This window comes from Pseudorca crassidens, chromosome 2 (genome assembly GCF_039906515.1).
Source record: "Pseudorca crassidens isolate mPseCra1 chromosome 2, mPseCra1.hap1, whole genome shotgun sequence".
Lineage (NCBI taxonomy): Eukaryota > Metazoa > Chordata > Mammalia > Artiodactyla > Delphinidae > Pseudorca > Pseudorca crassidens.
In genome coordinates this window covers 133730923-133756543 of record NC_090297.1, presented here as the reverse complement: position 1 = coordinate 133756543, position 25621 = coordinate 133730923, and the positions used below count along the sequence as shown (strand labels likewise).

The 25621-nt window shown below is 41.6% G+C and overlaps 1 long non-coding RNA gene across 3 annotated transcripts in view; it reads right to left on the bottom strand.

Annotated features, from left to right (window-relative positions):
- Positions 1 to 25621, bottom strand: part of LOC137211828 (uncharacterized) — a 121022-nt gene that overhangs the window by 11547 nt on the left and 83854 nt on the right. For 2 of the 3 annotated variants that reach the window (XR_010937233.1, XR_010937232.1), the window contains exon 5: positions 17774 to 17848. This is a non-coding gene — a long non-coding RNA (uncharacterized lncRNA). Of the gene's footprint in view, positions 1 to 10519; positions 10704 to 17773; positions 17849 to 25621 lie in introns of those variants that run through there. The other variant, XR_010937236.1, reaches the window with a different exon arrangement.

Here is a 25621-nt window from a genome sequence, read left to right as displayed (position 1 = left end):
TTGGAAGAGATCACGTCCACATCAAATAACTCGTCTATGTGACACATTCAGCATTTGCTCTGGTCTGACCCTTCCTACTTATTCAACCTCAGCGTCCTTTTGTATCTGTCATTTGCTCTGCCTCTAACAGATCAGTATTTTTTTCATTGCCCCACAAATACTGTTGTCATATCTGGGCTTTGCTTGTACTCTTCCCCACCTGCTAAGCCCTTTCTTCTTTTTTTCACCTATCCAAATCCTTCTAGCCCTTGAAAGCCCAAATAGAATCTATTTCTTTTAGTGCTCTAATGCTCATTATTCTTCCCGTTCCCAAAACTCCTTTATTATTAATAACTGATATCCATTCATCATTCATTCATTCATTCTTATAATAAGGATTTACTAAGAACCCACGATGAGTTATCACCATTCTAGAGCTCAGGGTACCATAAGACAAAGTCTTTACCCTCTGGGAGCTTTTTTACACTTCTTCTAGTGTGGAAGACAGACCTTACGCAAGTGAAACAAGTGAGTAGTGTAGCTTTACATTGAAACAAGTGCTATGAGCAAAAAATAAAGAGGCAGGATAAGGGCTAGAATGTGACCATGGCAGTGGAGGCTGTTTTTCATTCAGTGGTCAGGGAAGGCCTCTTTGAGGAGGAGACATTTGATATTTGAGCAGAGACTTGAATTATGAGAAGAAATCAGCCATGAGCCAACCCAAGAGAAGGGTGCTCCAGGTAAAGGGAATAGGAAGTGAAGTCCTGGAGATAGAAATGTTCTAGAAAGATGAGGAATGTTCTAGAACAGCAAGAAGGCTAATGTGAGGCAGAGTGTAGCAGGAGATGAGGATGCAGAGGATACAGAGGTGAAGAAACTGTAGGGCTTTAAGGGAGAGAAGAATCATGGGTGACTTCTTAATGTTAAGTCTGAGTACCTGGTAGGGAAAGCCTAGGGGGAGGAAGGAAATAGATTTGTGTGAGCAGGAGAGATGTTGGATTTGGAAACAAGAGTTCATTTTTAGACGTATTAAGTTTGAGATCCCTTTAAGCATCTAAGTGTAGATGTTGGGTAGAGAGTTGGATATATCAAGTCTGAAACCCAATGAGAGGTCAGGCTAGAGTTACAAAAAGCCAAGGGTCTAGACAACACCACCAAGGAAAAGTGTAGATTGAGAAGACGCCAGAGCCCTAGGGCCCGCCAGCATTTAGAGGTCACGGAGAAGGAGACAGAAGGGAGACTCAACTTGTGGCCACTAAAGTTTCCCACATTTCCAAACACATCCACGGCATTGCGTGGTGGGCTTGTAGTTTCACGTGTGCCAGACCTGTCTTGACAACCAAGACGGCAGACTTTTTGTGATCGCTCTCCACAGGAGTGAAGGTAAAGATCTAAAGCAATTTATTGGTGCCTACAGTCTTGGCATGGTCCTTGTTTACTACGTATTTCTTACTGTTCCAAACTTTCTCACAGTGCTGAGTAAACACTGCCAAGCTATTGGGGGAAATATAGCTACTTCCTTTCTCAAGGACTGGATCTGTGAGTTAGTTAAGAATTCTCAGGCTTATTTTACTGGCAGTAAACTGATGCACAGAGAGATTAACTAATTTACGCACAGCCCACACTGAGTCAATAGTTAGCCTGAGGCCACACTGCAGCGATCAGTAGAATGTGTGCTGACTGCCAGCATCCCCTGGAGTGTTGGCTTTTTTTTTTTTTAATTGCTAACATATATGGGTGATATACTCAGTGCTTTACAGACAGTAACTTTTTTTTTTAACATCTTTATTGGAGTATAATTGCTCTACAATGGCGTGTGTTTCTGCTTTATAACAAAGTGAATCAGCCATACATATACATATATCCCCATATCCCCTCCCTCTTGCATCTCCCTCCCACTCTCCCTATCCCACCCCTCTAGGTGGTCATAAAGCACTGAGCTGATCTCCCTGTGCTATGTGGCTGCTTCCCACTAGCTATCTATTTTACATTTCATAGTGTATGTATGTCCATGCCACTCTCTCACTTCATCCCAGCTTACCCTTCCCCCTCCCCGTGTCCTCAAGTCCATTCTCTATGTCTGTGTCTTTATTCCTGTCCTGCCTCTAGGTTCATCAGAACTTTTTTTTTTTTTAGATTCCATACATATGTGTTAGCATACGGTATTTGTTTTTCTCTTTCTGAATTACTTCACTCTGTAGGACAGACTTTAGGTCCATCCACCTCACTACAAATAACTCAGTTTCGTTTCTTTTTATGGCTGAGTAATATAGATGTGTATATACTCGCCACATCTTTATCCATTCATCTGTCGATGGACACTTAGGTTGCTTCCATGTCCTGGCTGTTTTACAGACAGTAACTCTTAATCCTCACAACACTCCATGCAATTGGCAACATTGTCCCCATTTTACAGATGAGGAAACTTGAGACATAAATGGAGAATTTCATGTGATAAAGTGGCAGATTTGTCTGGCTCCTAATCCATGCTCTTAACTACAATGTTACATGCCTGCTGAAACAGAATATCTGGGAATAGGACACAAGAGTAGTTGGTATTTAGAAAACACTCTGGAACATTTTTTAAATTAATTTTTATTGGAGTATAGTTGCTTTACTATGTTGTGTTAGTTTCTACTGTACAGCAAAATGGATCAGCCATGTGTATACATATATCCCCTCCTTTTTGGACTTTCTTCCCATTCAGGTCAACACAGTGCATTAAGTAGAGTTCCCTGTGCTATATACTATGTTCTCATTAGTTATCTATTTTATACATACTATCAATAGTGTATATGTGTCAATCCCAATCTCCCAATTCTTCCCACACCCCCTTCCCCCTTGGTATCCATACATTTGTTCTCTACATCTGTGTCTCTATTTCTGCTTTGCAAATAGAATCATATATACCATTTTTCTAGATTCCATGTATATGTGTTAATATACAATATTTGTTTTTCTCTAACTTACTTCACTCTGTATGACACTCTCTAGGTCCATCCACATTTCTACAAATGACCCAATTTTTTTAGGGCTGAGTAATATTCCACTGTATAAATGTACCACATCTTCTCTATCCATTCCTCTGTTGATGGACATTTAGGTTGCTTCCATGTCCTGGCTATTGTAAATCATGCTGCTATGGACATTGGGGTGCATGTGTCTTTTTGAATTATGGTTTTCTCTGGGTATATGCCCAGTAGTGGGATCGCAGGGTCATATGGTAGTTCTATTTGTAGTTTTTTAAGGGACCTCCATAATGTTTTCCATAGTGGCTGTAACAATTTACACTCCCACCAACAGTGCATGATGGTTCCCTTTTCTCCACACTCTCTCTAGCATTTATTGTCTGTAGATTTTAAAAAATAATTTTATTTACTTACTTATTTATTTGGCTGTGTTGGGTCTTTGCTGCTGCACATGGGCTTTCTCTAGTTGCGGCGAGCGGGGGCTACTCTTTGTTGCAGTGTGTGGGGCTTCTTATTGCAGTGGCTTCTCTTGTTACAGAACATGGGCTCTAGGCACATGGGCTTCAGTAGTTGTGGCACATAGGCTCAGTAGTTGTGGCGCACGGGCTTAGTTGCTCTGTGGCATGTGAGATCTTCCTGGACCAGGGATTGAACCCATGTCCCCTGCACTGGCAGGCAGATTCTTAACCACTGCACCACCAAGGAAGTCCATATTGTTTGTAGATTTTTTGATGATGGCCATTCTGACCAGTGTGAGGTGATACCTCATTGTAGTTTTGATTTGCATTTCTCTAATAATTATTAATGTTGAGCATCTTTTCATGTGCCTCTTGGCCATCTGTATGTCTTCTTTGGAGAAAGGTCTATTTAGGTCTTCTGCCCATTTTTGGATTGGGTTGTTTGTTTTTTTGATATTGAGCTGCATGAGCTGCTTGTATATTTTGGAGATTAATTCTTTGTCAGTTGTTTCATTTGCAAATATTTTCTCCCATTCTAAGGGTTGTCTTTTCATGTTGCTCATGGTTTCCTTTGCTGTGCAAAAGCTTTTAAATTGCATTAGGTCCAATTTGTTTATTTTTGTTTTTATTTTCATTACTCTAGGAGTTGGGTCACAAAAGATCTTGCTGCGATTTATGTCAAAGAGTGTTCTGCCTATGTTTTCCTCTAAGAGTTTTATAGTATCTGGCCTTACATTCAGGTCTTTAATCCATTTTGAGTTTATTTTTGTGTATGGTGTCAGGGAGTGTTCTAATTTCATTCTTTTACATGTAGCTGTCCAGTTTTCCCAGCACCACTTATTGAAGAGACTGTCTTTTCTCCATTGTATATTCTTGCCTCCTTTCTCATAGATTAGGTTATGATATGTGCATGGGTTTAACTGTGGGCTTTCTATCCTGTTCCATTGATCTATATTTCTGTTCTTGTGCCAGTACCATGCTGTCTTGATTATTGAAGCTTTGTAGTATAGTCTGAGGTCAGGGAGCCTGATTCCTCCAGCTCCGTCTTTCTTTCTCAAGATTGCTTTGGCCATTTGGGGTCTTTTTTGATTCCATACAAATTATAAAATATTTTGTTCTAGTTCTGTGAAAAATGCCATTGGTAATTTGATAGAGATTGCATTGAATCTGTAGATTGCTTTACGTATATAAAGGTTGGAGAATCCAAGGTTCATGGGATCTCAAGTTTATTCTTTGAAGCTCATAATCATCTTAAAATTCGTTCTACTAAGCTGTTTATTTTTAATCTCATCATCCATGTTAAGTTAATTTATTAGAGTCTCATAGACTACTCTGAGTAACAATTTTGTTAAACATAGGCAACAGCTTACAGGACAGTTTATCATTTCCAGAGAGGTAAAGCATGTAACTGTACATTGAACCAGTTTGCATTGTCTGATATGTTGACAATCATTATCTAACAATTTAAAGCCTCATGCCATGGACATTGATGTAGCCTACTCTCAACAAGAATAATGCATCTTTTCCCACTGTATTTATGATTCTACACATTTGCCTGCTCAGCTCCATAAACAATAATGAAACAAATCAATCATAATGCCAGCACAAGAGCATGAATGACTCCATGTGGCTGGCTGAGAGGAGGTGGGAATGGGTTGTGTTTACACTCCCTAGGCTAGTAAAGAGAAAGGCTTTTGAGGTAGGGGATGGCCCAGAGCCCTCAGAAAAGTCAGTCCATGGAGTATTCTCTGACAACCTTTGCAGATGGTCTCAAGAGCTTATGGGATGAAAGGGAAATGGAGTCAGAGAAGTATTAAAAAAACAAAAACAAAAAACGGAAATGAATCCAGTTCTTGGGTGAAAAAAAAGATACCTATTGAAGTACAAGGCTTTTAGATCATAGGTGATAACATCTAGTAAACTTATTTCTGTTGACCGGGAATTGTGTTTTACTGTCACAGATCTCCTTGAGTTTGCATCATTTGCACAATGAGACTGGTTTCACCTGTTTGCAACTGTTAAACTCTTAGTCATTAGTTAAGTTGTTTAAGTCAATTTTCCCAGCAGTTTATCCTATACACTTTTTTTAAAATCCCACAATAGAAATCAACCAAGGCTGCACACCTGTTGTATATTGTCAAAGGGAAAAAAAAAAACAACTATTTGAAGTAGAAATGAGTGAGGCCATTACACTAGAGGGAACTGTAATCTGAATCTTTCATCTGAAAAGATACAAAGAAAGAGAAATATAATTGGGCTAGAGGGTGGAGAAGAGGAAGGTTAGTGGTGGAAGGGTGGGAATTGGGATGAACTTCTAAGGTGTACATCTTGGGTATAAAGTTGTCAGATTTAGCAAAAAAAAAAAAAGAAAGAAAAGAGAAAGAAAAATATAAGATGCTAAAATAAATCTGAATTTCAGGTAAACAGCAAATAAGTTTTAGTGTAAGTCTGTCTCATGTAATATCTGAGACAGACTTATACTAAAAAATATTTGCTGTTTATCTGAAATTCACATTTAGCCAAGTGTCCTGTATTTTATCTGGCAACCCTAGTTGAGTAGTGCCTTTTAATCTCAGTTTGAAAAAAATCCTTTTAGAAGACAGATGTCTTCAGGAAACTGGGTCATGGATTCAACAACATAATACTTGCTAATTATGCTGCACAGTGTGATGAGATGATATATTTATTTAATATAAATAAACTAGCAATTGTAATGACTTAAACTTAGCTATTCTGATTTGAAAAATCATCCACTTTATTTATCTGTTTGGCATGAGTAGGAATAAACTAAAAATGGACAACACTGATTCTAAGACTTATAGACAAGGAAACATCCATCCATTCATTCATTTACTCATTCTTACTTTTTATCTGTACAAAGGCTTTCTGGTAGTTATGTTTTATTACATTTTATTTTAGTGATCAAATAATTATCATATATAGACTCCCTGATCCAGTTTCTTAAATAATTCTGCATGGTAATAACTTAAATTTAAAGAGATAATAGACCCAGCCAAAGACAAAACAAAGCCCCAAAGAAAGAGCCGACTTGCCACCATCACTTACCACAATCTGTCCAATTCCAATTTGTCCAGGATGGCAATGAACTAGCACATACAGAGATTGAAACAGTATAGGCTTAGAGTTGGGTGCTGAGATTGTAATGGGAGGAAAGAAGGGAGAAACAGCATGAAGGAGAAATAAAGTCTAAGTAAAAGAAGTACAAATGCACCAGATTCTGGCTGAGAGAGGGTAAGGCAAGGATGGGGGAAAGGTAAGGGAAGGAGGTGTGACCTGAGCTTGGTGGGAAAATGAAAGGACGGCACAGAGATGAGTGAGCAAGTGTGAGGATGAGAGTTTGTAGATTGTCCCATATTTGAGGGGATGTCAGATGAAAGGAAATTTATTTTGTCTAGCTCCAGAGAGTGAAACCAAGGTCAATAAATAGACATAGCAGGAAAACAGATTTTTACACCATTTTGGCAAGAGCTTCCTAAGCTTCAGAGTTGACTGCTGATAGCACAGCCCACCCCTGGAGATGTGTGAAGAAGTAGAGGCTGGCTGACTGGTGGGCAGGCCTGGGGTGGAGACGATTCCTGTCTTGGGTAAGGAGTGGACTAAACAGATGCTCTCCAAGGCCCCTTCCCACCTGTGGTGTATGTATCAATCCAGCAGGGCCTTGCATCTTTTATCAATTGCTATGTCCTCAGTGCCTAGAACAGTGCTTGACACACAGTAGGTCTCAGTAAATCTGTAGGGTCGCAGGGGAAGTGCTTTCTGGAGGAGGTGGTACTGTTTTGGGCCTTGGCCTTGATGTGATAGGGAAAGGGAAATTAGCTTAAATTAAATCAACACACAAAGAGCATCTACATTTGGAGGAGGACAGGCTATAGGGCTCTATTTTGTGGGAGCTACAAATTACATAATCCATGTTTCCCCTGTCCATACCAGCCTGGAGAGGAAAAAGAGAAAAAGATAATAGGCAAAAACAACATTTCTCTGGTTCTCTCATTCTCCTCTGCCTACAGTATTTTCATTCCCTTCAAATTTCTCACCAACTGGGCTTCCCTGGTGGCGCAGTGGTTAAGAATCCACCTGCCATTGCAGGGGACATGGATTCGATCCCTGGTCCGGGAAGATCCCACATGCCACGGAGCAACTAAGCCCATGCACCACAACTACTGAACCTGCGCTCTAGAGCCCACGAGCCACAATTACTGAGCACATCAGTAGATGTGCTACATCAGTAGATGAGCACCGCATCTACTGAAGCCCGCGTGCTCCTAGAGCCCGTGCTCTGCAACAAGAGAAGCCACCACAGTGAGAAGCCCGTGCACTGCAATGACGAGTAGCCCCCACTTGCTGCAACTAGAGAAAGCCCGCGCACAGCAACGAAGATCCAACACAGCCAAAACACTAAATAAATAAAAATAAATAAGTTTATTTTTAAAAAAATTCTCACCAACTAGTTCTAGGAGCCGCCAGGGGATGGCCCTCCTGCCTTCTGAACTCACAGCTATTAAAGGGTATTTGATTGTGTTACTTTTCTGTCCTCTGGCTTGCTGTTTTCTCTCCTGCTTTGTCATACGGTGGTGATGTGTCTACATTTCTATCAGCTCCAATGATGCCACAGCTTCCATAAACCCCACCAAGCCACCAAGGCTGTGCTGCACCTGCTAAATATGCTCTGCCCACCACCATCAGCGACTGCACTCAAAGTACACATGTTGCGGGAGTGAATAAAAATCTTAAGGGAGAGAACACGGAGTCAGTTGGCAGCAGGAAGAGCAGAAGACACCAACAAGGGAGCCACTGAGCCACCACAACTGCGAAGTTCCAATGGGGGAGGACAACCAGGAGAGCGGCTGCATTGCACAGTGGGAAAGGACATGGCCCTGGAGCCAGAGCAGCTGGGCTGCCTTCCTTCGCCACTCTATGCCTCAGTTTCCCCCATGTGAAGCAGGGACAATGACAGTGCCTCTCATAAGGCTGTTGTGAAGACTAAGCGAGTGAGCAGAAGCAGAGCTCAGAGCTGTGTCTGCCCACGGAAGCCGTTGGTCTGTGAGACCCTTTATTAATGGTGCTGTCATGATTCTCTGAAGATGTCCAGTTCCCCTTGGGGGCCACTGTTCCTGTTTTCCTCAGTGGCACTGCAGCCTTACGATAAACTTTGAACTGAGCAGGTTTCTGCTCCTTCCAACAGAAGGAGCCTAATTACCACTACAGATTTGAATCCTCAGGCGAATGTAATAACTCAGATTCTCAAGGTGGAATTTTCACCACTATCCTTTGAGAAGCAGTAGAGAATAAAATCAACAGGTAGTCAGTACCCACAGTTATCAAATACCCACAGAGCCATCTTTGTCTTGGGGAAACAAGGCAAACATTCACTAAGTGATGATGAAACATTTGAACATCTGTTCATATCTTCAGCAGAAGTGATGATGCTAGCCCCAAATGTATACATTGTGGAAGCAAACTGCTTTCTTGTCTTGGTATTATAGGCTGTTCAGCCATTAGCAACAAAAAAATTTTTTTTAGCTTTATAAGAAATGTAAACAAGGGACTTCCCTGGTGGTCCAGAGGTTAAGATTCCACGCTCCCAATGCAGAGGGCCCAAGTTCTGTCCCTGGTCAGGGAAATAAAGATCCTACGTGCCGCAAGTAAGACCCGGTGCAGCTAAATAAATATATATATATATGTATATACATATATTTTTAAATTTAAACAAATTTTTCTTTACCCTGAGTGGATTCCACATTTTGGTCAAGCTATCCTTTTGTTACCTAAGTGGGCCTCAAAGAGTGGCCTTCAATTTCAAATGTCTTGGGAGGAAATAACTTTTCATTATTATATTTTGAAAGTATTTTTAAAATATCTAGAGCACATCAAGGGAGAAATATCTGCTGGCTGATGGAAATTTAAACCTAGCATTCAAGTGAAAGGTTGGGGCTACAGATATACAGACTTGGAAGGCATTAGTATATAGGTCATAATTGAAGCTCTAGGATCATTAAAGTGAGTGGGAAGAGGGATTGTATAAAGTGAAGAGAGAAAAAGACAAATTACTATTTAGGGCCTTTTTCGAAAAAGCCTTGGTCATCAGCTTTACATGTGGAGCCTGCTGTTCCAGGGCTCCACCCTGGACCCATTAAACCTAAATGACTGAGACGAGGGAAGTTTGTACCTTTTTATGCCCTTCACCCAGTTCACCTACTCCTCTACCTCCCAACCACCAATCTGTTTTCTGTATTTATAAGCGCAGGTTTTGTTTCATTTGTTTAGATTTCACACATAACTGAGATCATAGGATATTTTGTCTTTGCCAGACTTATTTCACTCAGCATAATGCCCTCAAGGTCCATCCAATGTCCCCAAGGTCCATCCCATGCAAACAAAAGTTTGAGTCCCACAGAACGGAGGGAAGGGTATATTTGCATCAGGCACAGAAAAGGGTGCCAAACAGGAGGTGTAACAAATTGCCTCCTGGCTGGAGGTGGTGCATAGGTATCCATAATGGATTCTTTCCCAGATTTCTTGGTGGTGGCTTTTTCCTTGGCTTGGTTCCTGTAGTGCCTTGGAGCCAGAGAATCAGAGGCAGTGACACATGCAGATGCCGTTAGAGTGAAAGAACGTGGCTCACTTAAAGTAGAAGTGGTAAATTCTCTAAGGCAGCCTCAGCCAGGCCTTCAGTTTATCAGGCTCGGGGCCCCCTCCACGTCCCACTGGGTGAGGAAGCCATAGCAACACAGTCCAGAACCCACACACTGTGAGAGACTGGGGGGTATCAGCAAGCCACAGGCCTCTGATCCCAATGTTGCCTTTCCAGAGATTGGGGAAGGGGGTCACATTGGACCTCAGAGTTCACTGGAAGCTCCAGAGGGCAGCCCTATGTGCGCTTGGGGCTGGGCGGGTTGGTGAGGCACGTCTGGAGAATTTAGGTGAAGAGGGAACCCGTGTGCCATCCAACAGAATCATGCTCATATCCAAAGAGCTGCAGCTGGCTTGCACATACCAAGAGGCAAGAGTTGAGTCAAACCAGTTGTGAAGGTGTCACTTAAGCCACTTGCTGGGGTGCTTTGCAGTCAATCCTGTAGGATACTTTGACTTTTACCTTGTAACTATTTTGTGAGGAACTCTTTCTTTAATATATAGCATTTTTCCTTAAGTAGTTCCACCTTCCTCTCAGGATGAATCTGCAAGAGTGACTTTACAGAACTTAATGTTGCCGAGGAGTGACAATTGCCAACATGCAGGAATGGGTGGGATTCCTCGTTATGGTGCATGTCTAGAATTGCTATAAACATAGAGGGGGTCATTTTGGAATAAAAATGTTTATAACTTGATCCCGGCATTGAACAACTGGGGCTGCTGAATCCAACCATACACCACTGAGATAGAATTATGTTAAATAACATAAATGTATTTAAATCCAGCCATACATCACTGGGACAGAATGTGTGTGTTCTTCCCCGTTACCTCCCTGAAGGAGCAAATGTAAATCTTAACTCGAGTATAACTTACACTTTCCTTTAGGAGGGAGGAAAAAGTAGGCCTGGGCAGCTTTAATATAACATTTGTAATAGCTATTTTATATGTCGTGGAGGCTAGCATCTTAAAATTGCTTTGCCTTCACAGGCACCAAAGAGAGACGATGGAGCACAAAGGGTGGAGGGTGCTTATTAATGTGTTAAGCATAAATGTTTATGCTTATTTTTCCTTGTTATACGTGCTCATTGGAAATATTTCTAAGATCACAGAAATACAATCCCATCCTCTATAGACAAGCAGGGTTAACAGCTTAAATATTCTTGAAATTTTAGATACACGATCACACAGATGATGAAGAAACTACTTTCCATAAAAGGATAGGGAACATGCAAATCCCTGGGAAGCACATTCCCCGTGGGAGGGATGAGATAAACGCTTGTAATGGGCTGTATTAACCATCCTCGGAGACAAGATGCAAACAGTCAAAGGCAACAGCGAGCTGTGGCGTGACTACCGTGGGTAGCTGGACTTCATCCTTGCATGCAAACCAAAAGCCAAGAGATTTACCGAGCTCCCCGACACAGGCGCATCTGTCCCTTCCTTAAATCCGATTTTCTTACCATCTGTTCCTTTACTCCAGCCTTGGCTGTAAACAAAGTTTACGCACAGGGGTGCATTGTGTTGCCAGGCAGCTCTCCTTGCTCGTCTAAAACAGAGTCAGTTCTGGACTGAAAGACTGTGGGTCCCATTATTATCCATTTTCCCTAACAATATGAACTGTGAGAGCGTTGAGAGTAATTTTAGAAATGGCATTTTTAACTTCACTTGGTAAACGTGATGCGACATAACTATCTGGTTTTGAAAATTCTGTAAGGAAACAACACTTCATGCATTGGGATAATTTATAATAGATTGTGAAAAAGGATTTCGCCTGCCTTGCAGAACAGTAAGGACATTGTCGGGATAAGTCCCTACCCACAGTAAACGGATCAAGGAGAAACTGACGTGGCAGCTGCAGCGGGAGGGAACTCACCGCCTCCAAGGTTACAATTTATCATGGCATTGGGGGGAGGAGAGGCGGGAGGAGGTGAAGATGACTTAAAGATGTGTATCTAGGATGTGACTTTGTGTCTCTGAGAATGTACTAGAAGAGCCGACCATCTGGCAGCTGTGGGGAGGGATCCGCTGATCTCTGGTCTCCAGCTCTAGTTTTTACAGCTATATCATATTTATAATGCAATCTTCCTGGGAGAAGGTTGGAGTGCTACACATCTTTGAATGGACTTGGTTAATCCTTTTACTGTCCCATGAGTAATGAGAGAAGGAGAGAGGAGCAAACAGGAAAAAAAATTCCACACTGAAAGTGGTCACTGCCATGGCGAAGAAGAAAATAACATTCGCTCTGCTAAGCAACACCAGGAAAAGTAAACCTTGTGATTCTTTTCCATTGAGTCTCAGTCTAGGCCGTGGCAGAAGTGGTCAGAATTCACTCAAAGAGGGTTAATTCTGACCATGCAAATCATTGTCGATGAAAAGTGCCCCCATGGCAGGGGAGGGGGTTTGCCTGTTTTGGGGGCCACAGTCAGGGGACAAACTTTTGGCTAGTACAGCTGGGAGACTGGTGACCTACAGGGAGGACTGTGCAAATAAGTAAATGCATTGAGGATTTCTTGCTGTCAGAAGGGAATTACAAATATGGAAAAGGGAAAGGCTAGAATAAATCCTGTGGTGTTAGACTGGGAGTGGAGAAATCAATGTGAACTCATAGCTTTATGCAGACATGGATATAGAAATAGGTATAAATGTGTGTAGATGTTTGTGTGTGTGTATTCATAGATATCATACATGTACATACACATACACATATGTAGATAGATATATGCTTATATTTCCTAGTTCTGTCTGCTGAGAGGGCTAGAAGCAAAGATATCCCGGTAGCAATAAGCAAACCTCTCTTGCAGAACTGGGCTTCTGAATGTTATTCTCCATTTAATGGAACCAGGGTTCCTTAGAGAAATGGTTGACTCTAGGGCTGGGGTAGGAGAAATAAAAGGTGAGACAGGACCATCTTGTACCACAAACTAAGGCAATGCTTAGAGAATGATGAGGACATATCAAAAAGACAAAAGAGCTGCTTTCAGTGAGCTCCCACTGACCAAGTCTGGGGTGATTTGAGTATCATAGTAATGACAGTTACTGACTTTATCCATTTGAATAAAATAGGAATCCATGAGTCTACAATGATAAAAATTAAACAAAAAAATGGAGGAGAAAGAAAGCCCTATCTTACCATAGAAATCTAAAGGCATTTCTTCACAAAACAGTTGGGAATGACTCAGCAGAGAATCCTGTAAGACACCATCTTCACCAAATGCAACAGGAAAATTAGTAACAGGACAAATTGACATCATGTGTCTCCTGATATGGCGCAATGAGAAGAGCAAGGAATTACTTCTGAGGGATTCTTATTGCAAATGCATAAATCACGAGGAAACATCAGACAAACCCAAATTGCAGGACATTCTGTAAAGTAACTACGTGCTTCAAGAAATGTCAAGGTCATGAAAAAGAAGAAAAAAATGAGGAATTTTTCCAAAATAAAGGAGACTAAAGAGAAATGATAACTATAAAGGACCTGGACCTATTACTGGGTCAACAAGTAAAATTTGTTTTTGTTTTTATTGAAGTATAGTTGATTTACAGGGTTGTGTTAGTTTAGGTATACAGCAAAGTGGTTCAGTTTTTTATATATAATATATATATGTATAGTCTTTTTCAGATTCTTTTCCCTTATAGGTTACATGTATTACAAAATATTGAGTCTAGTAGTTCCCCGTGCTATACAGTAGGTTCTTGTTGGTTACCTATTTTATATATAGTAGTATGTATACGTTAATCCCAAACTCCTAACTTACCCTTCCCCCACTTTCCCCTTTAGCAGCCATAAGTTTGTTTTCTATGTCACAACAGGTGAAATTTGAATGGGATCTGTGAATTATATGGATGTTGGATCAGTGTTAATTTTCTGATCTTGATGGTTATACTGTGTAGGAGAATGTTCTTGTTTATAGGAAATACAAAATACATGTTGAAGGATCAAGGAGTAAGGGGCATCATGTCTGAAGCTTTTTCTCAAATGTTTCAGGAAAAAACTTTAATGTATGTGTGTATGAAGAATAAGGCAGATGTGATAAAATGGTAACAATTGGTAAATTGAGCGAAAGGTATAGGGGAGCTTCAAGTACTACTTTTACAACTTTTCTATAAACTTTAAATTTCAAACTAAAAAATATAACAACAGAAAAAAGCCTACTATGAGTCTCTATGTACACAGACCACAGTGAATCAAACTGAGCGGGTCAATTCAAAGGGAATAATAATGAAGCTTAAAGCACGACATTCCCTTACTGAGTCCCTGCCCTCAAGTTGCTCACCAAGGGGTGCGAGGGGTACACTGAAATGATGGGGTCGGAGTGCAAGATAAATGGCGCGAAGAGTCAGCTGCTACAGCAATTCAAGGGAGCCAGAAGGCTCCACTGAGGTGCTGCATGAAGAGGTCCTGGACAGGATTGGGGCAGGAGACTGGTGGTCCTGTTTAGCATATAGCCACAGGATGTAGGCATTTCTGAGAACTCTATTTTCTTTTTGATCGCAGTGCAGGCTGGTCTGTTTCTCACCTCCACACTCTTGCTCCTACTGCTTCTCTTCCCTGGAAGGTGGGCAGTTTATGAGCTTGGAGGATCCACTGCGTCCATTTTTCAAGATTTAGCTCATATCCCTTTCTTTGACTTTTCTGACCTACTTGCTCTGCTCCAGACCAGAAATTCCTTTTCTCTTGTGCCTCTATTGTTCTTAGTACCTGTATCACTGCACATGTGGCTCTTTACGGAGCTTGTCAGTTTGTCTGTCCATCCCTCCCAGCCTGAGTCTCCTGGACGGCTTTGTATCTTTATATCTCCAATGGATATAGTGGGAGCTTGGGAATCGCTAAAATAAATTAACCTGAGACTTCCCCTACATGTGTTTCTTCCTCTCCTTTCCATTTTTACTCCTAGGCTAACTAAAGGCTTTCTTTATTCAGTGAAAACATGTCCTGGGCTTTTCAATTTCAGGTAGTGTGAATGCAAATTTGAGGGAAAATCTTTTCTTTTCTATCCTGAGACCATCGGTGAAGGTGGAGGGAGAGATGAACCATGTTGGGAACAGCAACAAGATCTACCACACCAGTGGTTAAATTCTTGATTAATGATTCAGTGACCAACCCACATAGAAATATGCAAACTACTCCTTGGGGTTATGCTGGGGAGGTACCATAATGACCACAGCTGATTGTAAGAGCCAACCAAAATTGTGTTAACCACTGATGCTTGGAAGCTTCTCACGTCAAAACAGCTGCTTAGACCTTCCTGCCACAGTAGTATTATAATAATAATTAGTAACAGCTAACATTCCTATAAGCACTCTTCATCCACGCACCATAAGCACCCAGCAAATGTCACAAATTCTGTGTACTCAGGCGTCACCTGCCCCATCTATGGAATGAGGCAGCACTGGGGAGCAGAAAGCAGCTGCTTCCTACAATGTATTATTGAGGCACCAGTTGCAAAGCTGAACTCCTCCTCTCCTCCATGGTAATTGCAGTTTGAGGTTTGAAAGAACATCTTTTGTGAGTCGATTTCTGTTCCACCTCTTACTGTATACCATTATGAGACTGCTGTCCTCTTAGGAGCAGTAAATCATCAATCTCCTACAGAATGCTGAGAGGTTTCTGACTGGAAAAACCTCTCCTTGCTACAGTGAATACGTAAGTGCTAAAGCTTTCCTCTGTCTGCTGTCTTCACCGGTTTTAAACATTTGTTTGCACCAAGTGCTGTTTCACCCTTGAGGGAGCAGCCTCCTCACCTCATAGGCCAGCTGGCAGCTGTGGAAGAGTTTTCAACACCAGATTATTTTAAGGCATCTGTAAAGTGGGTGAAAACTAACTCTAGTGAAAAACTGTCTTAAAAAAAATGAACCTTTTAGAAAGAAATCAGAATAACAACCAAGCCCTGCAGAACAGCTGGCTCCTCGAACACCTAGACTTTTACATGGTGCCTAGCAGTGTCTGCAAGATTCTATCCTGACAACCGTGTCACGGGCCATCTTTAGCAAAGAATAATATGAACCTGCTTTCACATGCTATTCAGCAGGATGACATCGGACCAAAAAGATTGCTGTAATTGCAGTTTCTGGTTTCAGCGATTTCACACTGAAATGGTAAAACCAAAAAAGCTCATTGGCATATGTTATATAATTTTTAAACGTGTACTTAGTAGTAAATATCAGCTTGATTTTGTAGCTTGTTGATATGACCTTAAAGCAAATTAAAAAAACAAACCCGTTTTATTCTTACACATAACAGCACAGCACATTTCTCTGTCGTATGAGATCATACACCAGCACGGCTTAGTATGATTGAACCAAAGCAAATGGAGAAGCTTACAGACCATTACTTCTATATCTGCAAGGTAGTCCCCCAATCAGCCCAGCGTCACATAGGAGGCAGGGCTGTTACCCTCTCTTTACAGATGAGGAAAGGAAGGCCCAGAGAAGATGCATGGCAGCCAGACCTAGACTGTGGTTCTCATGGTCCTAAGTTTAGCTCATGAAGTCATGACATCTTTCTGGGTTAAGGATTATGGTTTTAAAACTGATTGCTCATGCAGCAATTCATTATTATAAATAATCTAATAATTCACGATGAAGGAACTAGAAAACCAGGGCTAGCAACAAGTGTGTGACAGCTTGAATTTTCATCAGCTGTATTCATTGGCTCGAGGCCCGGATGCCATCTGACCTTCAAGCTAGCCAAGCACGTGGGTATTTCTTATCAGCCCTCAGAACCAAAAACTCACTGTGATATTTTAGAGAGCCAGAATTTCGTTAGGGAGGGAAAGGGGTGAGGATAATAAAGATGCCGCCTATTTTGAGATGGACTTGTTATTTCTTCCTGGTTATGGCTCTGAGGGTGAGAAGCATCAATGTTATTAATCAAGTATCTTTTGAGCCCTTACTTATGGGTCTAGCCCTGCATATAGATACTGTAGAGAATAAGAAAAGGTTAAGGTATAATTATAGGCTCAGTGGTTTTCTATCTAGTTGTAGAAAGTAGAAACACATAAGATGCTGTCTGAGCAGCAATGGCAAACTTTGGCCCATTGATCAAATCCACCTGCCTCCTGTTTTTGTACAGGGCATGAGCTAGGAATGGTTTTCACAATTTTAAATGGTGGGAAAAAAATTAAAATAAGAATAACATTTTGTGACATATGAAAATTATATGAAATTAAAATTTCAATACCCATCCATCAGAGTTTATTGGGACACAGCCACTCTTGCTTACGTGTGTCTTCTCCGTGCCTGCTTTTGCACTACAGTGGGCAGCAGAGTTGAGTTGTTCTGACAGAGACCATATGGGGCCACAAAACCTAAAATAGTTACTATCTGGTCCTTTCACAGAAAAAGTTTGCTGACCCTGAGGTCGTTAATAATGGTGCTAAGTGGGGTGGTTTAGAGTCAGCTGAAGACCCAGAGGACTTCCACGAGGGGAGAGAGAATTTTGGGTGGGAATAAAGCTTCAAGGAGAAAGTGCCTCCAAGTAGAGCTTGAAGGATAAAGATATTGAGTCTTGCGGTTGGGGGAAAGGCTAGACAGATGTGGCTGTCCAGATGTGGCTGTCCACTTGGCTCCACATTGACAGCAATGTGACCTTGGTAAGTTCTTTAACTTCTATACCTCAGTTTCCTCAGCTATTAAACACAAATCATAATACCCACTTCCCAGGACTGTTGTATAAAGGCCACAGTTAAGATTTCATATGCAAAGTCAGCACATTACCTGGTACAGAGCTGGAGTCTCGTCAATGTTAGCTGTTGATAGTGGTGATTGCCGTTCTTTCTCACATTTGGATATCTATTAATGAAATAAGGCAACATTTCACCTAAAAATTAAACCCTTCAGAGTTTATTAGTGAAGAAGCTTTTAAAATCTTAGAAGATGAATTCAAGCAATTGAATCCCATGAAGTTGTTAAAATGATGTCAAAAAGAATTATAGCACGGGAGTATATTCCCAGTGTGTTCTGTGAAGATAAGTTTCATAAACATGAAAATTCTATTTTGCCAGTGCATCCAGACTGGAAACTCTCTAAGAGAGTCTAGCGAAAGCTATTGACCCCTCTCCTTGATAAATGCACGCTGCAAGTATACACTTGCTTTTGCATACAATCTTAGGGCTTAATGGATCCCTTGAAGCCCATCCCTGGCTTCTAGGTTAAGAATTCATGCTCTAGTTGCTCACTCATACTTATAAAACCCACAAGATATTGATATGTGAACTAGAATGCTAAATTATTAATTCATGAAGAAGAAATAATGTCAAGTGAACTAAAACCCTTGTATTGGCCAATCAGCTCATTATCTTGCTATACAAAAGCTACATGAAAAGCCAAAGCACAATTAAAACTGAGAATGGAATCATAGCAAAGGGAATTAGAGAATAGTCTTAATAGCTCTTGTCGCCAGACTATGACAGTCTAATGCATCAGTTTCCATTGAGAAGTACCCCTGCCAAGGATGCTGAAACAGTCAATCCAGGCCCTCTGCTGTGGACAGTTCTTGATGTTTGTTCTCTTTGCTTTCAGACACAGTGAAGGCTAATCTACTTCTATCATCATTCTTGATAAATAAAGGTACAGTACAAGCAGTTAGACACCCGCATGCAGACATGAGAATTTCCTTACACTATACCTAGTCTTTCTATATATATAGCATATCTATATCTATATCTATATCTATGTCTATTATCTGTCTATCTATCTATCTATTTATGTATCTAGTCTCCCCATATATAAATTCCAGTTTACGGTGGGTTTGTTGTGTTAATTTTTCATAATTTCCTTTCAGGAGGGATCTTTGTTCAAATTCAGGAGGTACCTTACTGTCCCCCACCTTTCCCCTACCTCCAATCCATGATGACTCCAGAAGAAAGGGATCCATTGTTTCCTTTCTCCTTCCTTCCTTCCTGTCTCTTTCTCTCTCTCTCTTTCTTAAATAACTTTTAATTTTGAAATAGCTTAAGATGTAAGTACAAGAAATTTCAAAAGTAGTACATAGAGTTCCCTCATACCTTTCACCCAACTTTTCCCAATGAAAATACCTTACATAACCACAGCACAGGTCAAAACCAGGGAATTACATTGGTATAATATAAACTCAGGAATAGACCTTAGATTTCACTAGTTTTTGTGTTTTTTTAATAAATTTATTTATTTTATTTTTGGCTGCGTTGGGTCTTCTTTGCTGCGCGCGGGCTTTCTCTAGTTGCGGCGAGCAGGGGCTACTCTTCGTTGCGGTGCACGGGCTTCTCATTTCAGTGGCTTCTTTTGTTGAGGAGCACAGGCTCTAGATGCGCGGGCTTCAGTAGTTGTGACACATGGGCTCAGTAGTTGTGGCTCGCGGGCTCTAGAGTGCAGGCTCAGTAGCTGTGGCACACGGGCTTAGTTGCTCCGCGGCATGTGGGATCTTCCCGGACCAGGGCTCGAACCGGTGTCCCCTGCATTGTCAGGAGGATTCTTAACCACTGCACCACCACGGAAGCCCAATTTCACTAGTTTTTACATGTACTCTTTATGTGCGCACGCGTGTGTGTGTGTGTGTGCGTGTGTGTGTAGTTCCATGATATTTTAATACACATGTAGACTGAGAAACGAACACCACAATCAGGATACCACAAAGAAACTCCCTTGTGTTACTCCTTAGCAGTCAGTAATTTTCTTTTATAAATACTCCATTTTCAGTGTTAGAAATCTGAGTCCAGCAGACTTTTGCTATTTCAGGCACCTGAAGTTCTTATGCAAATGACCCTGAGGAACAGCAGTTGTGACCTCACCAATCCCTTTCCCTGGGGAGTAAACACATTCACTATTACCAAGGCCTCAATGGCAACTTTTAGACCCAAATTGTCTTGAGTTTCATTTCTTTTCTTTTTCTTTTTTTTTTTTTGCTACACGTGAGCCTCTCACTGTTGTGGCCTCTCCTGTTGCGGAGCACAGGCTCCGGACGCGCAAGCCCAACGGCCATGGCTCACGGGCCCAGCCGCTCCACGGCATGTGGGATCTTCCCGGACCGGGGCACGAACCCGTGTCCCCTGCATTGGCAGGTGGACTCTCAACCACTGCCCCACCAGGGAAGCCCATCTTTTTTTTTTGGTTAAGCCACTAAGTTCATGATAAATTTTTTACAGCAGCAATGGAAACTGATATACACCATTAATTATGATGTTAGGTGTGGCTTTTTCGCAGATGCCCTTAGTCAGGAAGTTCCTTTTTTATCTTGAGTTTGTTGAGTGTTTTTATCACAAGAGGGTTTTGGATTTTGTTAAGTGCTTTTTTGGCATCTACTGAGATGATCATGTGGTTTTTATCTTGTATTCTATTGATATGGTATATTATATTAATCGAATTTCACATGTTATATACACTTTGCATTACTGGAATAAATCCCACTTGGTAATTAATCCTTTTTATAAGTTGCTGGATTCAGTTTTCTAGTATTTTGTTGAGGATCTCTGTACGTATATTGGTCCATAGTTTTCTTTTCTTTAGATGTCTTTGTCTTTGATATCAGGATAATACTGGAGTCACGTTGAAACCATTTGAACTCAGATTGGGACTTGAACCCATGGTCTTTTTTTTTTTTTTTTTAATTATTATTTTTTATTATTTAACACAATACTGTATTTTAACTTTTTTTTTGCAGTATGCAGGCCTCTCACTGTTGTGCCCTCTCCCCGTTGCGGAGCACAGGCTCCGGACACACAGGCTCAGCGGCCATGGCTCACGGGCCCAGCCGCTCTGCGGCATGTGGGATCTTCCCGGGCCGGGGCACGAACCCGCATCCCCTGCATCGGCAGGCGGACTCTCAACCACTGTGCCACCAGGGAAGCCCAGAACCCATGGTCTTTTAACTGAGATCACACACTTGGTCTCAGGACTTAATGAAGCTCAGGTTCTTGATGTCTCATTGCAGAAAGAATTCAGTGAGAGATAAAGCGATAGGTAAGAAGTGGGTTTATTTAGAGAGAAACACACTACACAGACAGAGAGTGGGCCATCTCAGAGGCGAGAGTGGCTTGAGTTTCATTTCTGAATCTCTGAATATTTTCTGTCTTTGAGCAAATTTTTTAATGTATATTCCTGCTAATAGGTAAAGTCCAGTAGGATTTTTGAAAGTTAGGATTTCTGACCAAAATTTCTTTGACTATAGTTGCATAATAAAAAATGTCTTAAATCTGTGAGATGTGTTGGTATATACCTTCATACAAATCTAAACTTGCTTCCTCTGGGCTCTGAGGTTTCCTATATATATGTCCTTCACATTGGCTTTTCACCTTGGTGAGTTGCATGTGGACACATTTAGGGCCAATGTCCTCTTATAGAAAATAACACCTGAGGTTACACTCTTCTGAAGTCTACTTTCAAGGAGTTCAGTTTCCTGGTAAATTTTCAGAGCAGTACACTGTTGTTTGCCTCAGAGTTTGCATAAGTACTTTTTCATGACCATCCCCTGAGACAGTCAAAAACTAAATGGTTATTGGAGGCAGCCCAACAAACTAAGTGTTTTAAATAAATAATGACATGTGCATATTGAGTGTAACTATCACAACTGTCTATTTAAGGTCATTACAGAGAACAAAGCAATAATTCAACCCAGGAGAGCATAGCCGAAACATTCTCCAGGACATAATTAATTCTTAGAATAAAAAATCTGGGAGTTGATCAAAGATAAGAGGATGCTTGTCCCATGACGTGGAGAGGAAAAAGGAACCCACAATTGGTGGTGGGAATGTAAAATGGTAAAGCCACTTTGGAAAACAGCTTGGCAGTTTACAGTTAAAAGTTAAACACAAAACTACTTGGAAATTCCACTCTTACCTAAGAGAACTGAAAATATATGTCCACACAAAGACTCACGTGCAATTGTTCATAGCTGCATTATTCATAGACCCCAAAGCTGGAAATAACCTAACTGTCCACCAAGTAGTGAAGGGATACGTAAAATGTGGTATATCCATACAATGGATGCTACTCAGAAATAAAAAAGGAATAAGCTACTGACATATGTTACATCGTGGATGAACTTTAATAACATCATGTTCAGTGAAATAAGTTAGACACAAGAGACCACATATTATATGATTCCATTTGCATGAAATGTCTAGAAAAGGCAAACTTATAGAGACAAATTAGATTAGTGGTTGCCTGGGGCTGGAGATGGGAACAGAATGAGGGCATAAGGGATTGTGTCGGGGGGGATAGAAATGCTCCAAACTGATTTATAGTGATGTTGCACCACTTGGTAAAGTTACTAAAAATAATTGAATAGTGCACTTGAAATAGGTAAATGTTCTAATATGTAAAGTGTATCTTGAAAATGCTGTTTAAAAAAACAAAACAAAACAGGAAAGTAACCCTTGTTTTTCTGGGAGACAGAAGGATCAGCTAGGGGCAAATGCTCTAAGAAACCCTGACCTTGGGAAGGGATTTTTCAAACCTCAATTTGGCTGAAGGATATGTTGCCAGTCACTCCGCAGAGGCCTCAGCTATCCTCACTGTATTTCTCTCTTTAGAAGGTGTTCTTCCCCTCTCGTTTCTAGTTTGAGACTAGAAACCATTTATAGTTCTGGTGGGTGCATGAGTGGAAGGACCAGCACTTTTGCTGCCTCTTATACCCTCTGCTTCTCTGAATGGAAAGGGCCAGTTCTGCAGATGCTTGCTGGAAAATCTTAGTGGGAGCAAGAAGTTTGTCAGTCCAGTCGTAGGGTAAATCTGGCTCGAGGAAATGGGGAAGGGGGTTCACAGGCCTGAAGAGAGAGAGTCCTGGAGACATAAGGGAGAGAAGGGGTGGATTCAGCCTACCTGATTCCCCTGGGGGGAAGGCCCAGGGGGTGTATAGGGGGCACCCAGGCCTGCAGAGAACCCATTCCTCTGGGGAACCTCACACTGCGATGAGAAGCTTCCCACCTTCCAGGGACTTTTGCTGCTCTTGGTAGTCCTGTGTCACCCGTGATATATGCAACACAGCATGGCCAGAGGAAGCTGAGTTGACCAGAGGGTAAGCAAGTGTGGTGTAGACCAGGAGAGGAGCCAGGGAAGGGGAGACACAGTCACGAGGCCTGTCCAGTGTCCAGAAGAGGATAGCTTGGGCTAAGAAGTTACATAGGTTGAATAGAGTTGTAAAGTTTGCATTCATAGCTATCATTTATTAGCTCTGGGTTCTTTAGCAAATTAACCTCTAATAATGATCTATTTCTATGTACATTTTGTAGTATACTATACTATCATATTATTCTATAATTATAATTTGCCTAGGGTGGCTGCATTCAGCTGCAGGGTCAGCTGGGAGCTGAGCTCAGCTGAGATGCTGAACCAGTTGGGCCTCCCTCACCATGTGGTTCTTTTTATTCATTAGTTTGGTCTCAGAGCCTTAAATGGAGGCTGGGTTCCAAGAAGATAAGCTCCAATGTGCAAGAATTTATCAGCAAGTCATGTTTGCTGATGGGTCATCGGCCAAAAAAACTCACCTGAGTCAGCAGGCAATAAATGTGGGACAGAAGTCTGTGAAGATGTGAATACTGGGGGGTCTGATTCATGTGGGGACCAGCAGTACAACAGTCTACCACACTTTCTAAGCCTCAGTTTCTTCATCTGTAAAATGAGGATGATAATATTTCATTTGGCTTCTTACGCAGAATAAATGAGATCATATACGTAAAGCACCTATCGAAAGGTCTAGTACTTAGTAAGTAATCAGTGGCTATTTGTTTTTATCATTATCACTAACATGGCTATTATTATTATGATTGCTATTGTACTTTCCCCTCAGATTTATCAGAGCGTCGGGAGATGTGAGAGTGAACCAGGAGGGCCTGACCTAATGTAGGAAGTCAGGAAAGACTTTCTTGAAAAAATGGATTTCTTTTTAAAGTTTTATTTATTTTTGACTGCGTTGGGTCTTGGTTGCTGCGCGTGGGCTTTCTCTAGTTGCGGCGAGCGGGGGCTACTCTTCGTTGTGGCGTGCAGGCTTCTCATTGTGGTGGCTTCTCTTGTTGTGAAGCATGGGCTCTAGGCATGCGGACTTCAGTAGTTGTGGCTTGCGGGCTCTAGAGCGCAGGCTCAGTAGTTGTGGCGCACGGGCTTAGTTGCTCTGTGGCATGTGGGATCTTCTCAGACCAGGGCTTGAACCCGTGTCCCCTGAATTGGCAGGCGGATTCTTTTTTTGTTTTGTTTTGTTTTGTTTTTTTTGCGGTACGTGGGCCTCTCACTGTTGTGGCCTGTCCCGTTGCGGAGCACAGGCTCCTGACGCGCAGGCCCAGCGGCCATGGCTCACGGGTGCAGCCGCTCCGCGGCATGCGGGATCCTCCCGGACCAGGGCACGAACCCGTGTCCCCTGCATCGGCAGGCGGACTCTCAACCACTGCACCACCAGGGAGGCCCTGGCAGGCGGATTCTTAACCACTGCACCACCAGGGAAGTCCCTGAGAAAATATTTCAACTGAGGTCTGATAGATAAATAAAAATTTACTAGGCTAAAGACATGGAAGCAGCCTAAGTGTCCATCAACAGATGAATGCATAAAGAAGATGTGGTGTATATATATATGATGGAATATTACCCAGCCATAAAAAAGAATGAAATAAGGCCATTTTCAGCAACATGAATGGACCTAGAAATGATCATACTAAGTGAAGTAAGTCAAAGACAAGTATCATATGATATAACTTATGTGTGGAATCTAAAAATAGTACAAATGAACTTATTTACAAAAAAGGAAACAGACTCACCAACATGGAAAACATTGGAGTTTTTTTATAGTTACCAAAGGGGAAGGGGAGGGAGGGGTATATTGGGAGTATGGGATTAACAGATGCACACTACCATATATAAAACAAATAAACAACAAGGACCAACCAGGGAACTATATTCAGTATCTTGTAATAAACTATACGTAAAAGAATAAAAAAATTATATAGCTATATAGATATATAAATGTATAACTGAACCACTTGGCAGTACACCTGAAACTAACACAGTGTTGTAAATCAACTATAGTTCAATTAAAAAAATTTACTAGGCTAAAGGAATCCATGGGGAAGAGCATTCCAGGAGAGGGAACAGTGTGTGCAAAGGCCCTGAGGCTGGGTGGGGGGGGAGTATGTAGCAACTACCACAGCCATGAAAACAGCTGATTATACAATGTTAGCATTGTAAACTTAGAGATATTTCCAGGGTGTTATGAACAGGTCCACCTTTAACATTTGCAGGGCCCGGGACAAGAGTATAAAGAAAGGCCCATAGACTAAGTATTTAAAATTATAAAACTAGCTAACAAACTATCAATACAATATGTTCTATCCTCCTACCTTATCCTCCTACCCCTGGCTTCCCAACCCCAGCTCCATCCTGAACCCTGAGGGTTAGGTGCACATGCATGAGGAGCCCTCAGATAGCATATCCAAGCTTCTCCCCAGCAGCAAATAGCCATTGCCCAGCCATCTCTCAGCACCCCTCAGGGTGTGTTTGCCAGCTCTGTGGTCCACTTTCAGGATGGACCTAGTCTGGAGAGCTGTAGGTCATTCAAGGATCATTCAAGGAACATTCTGGAATCTTGAGTACCCAGAATATGGT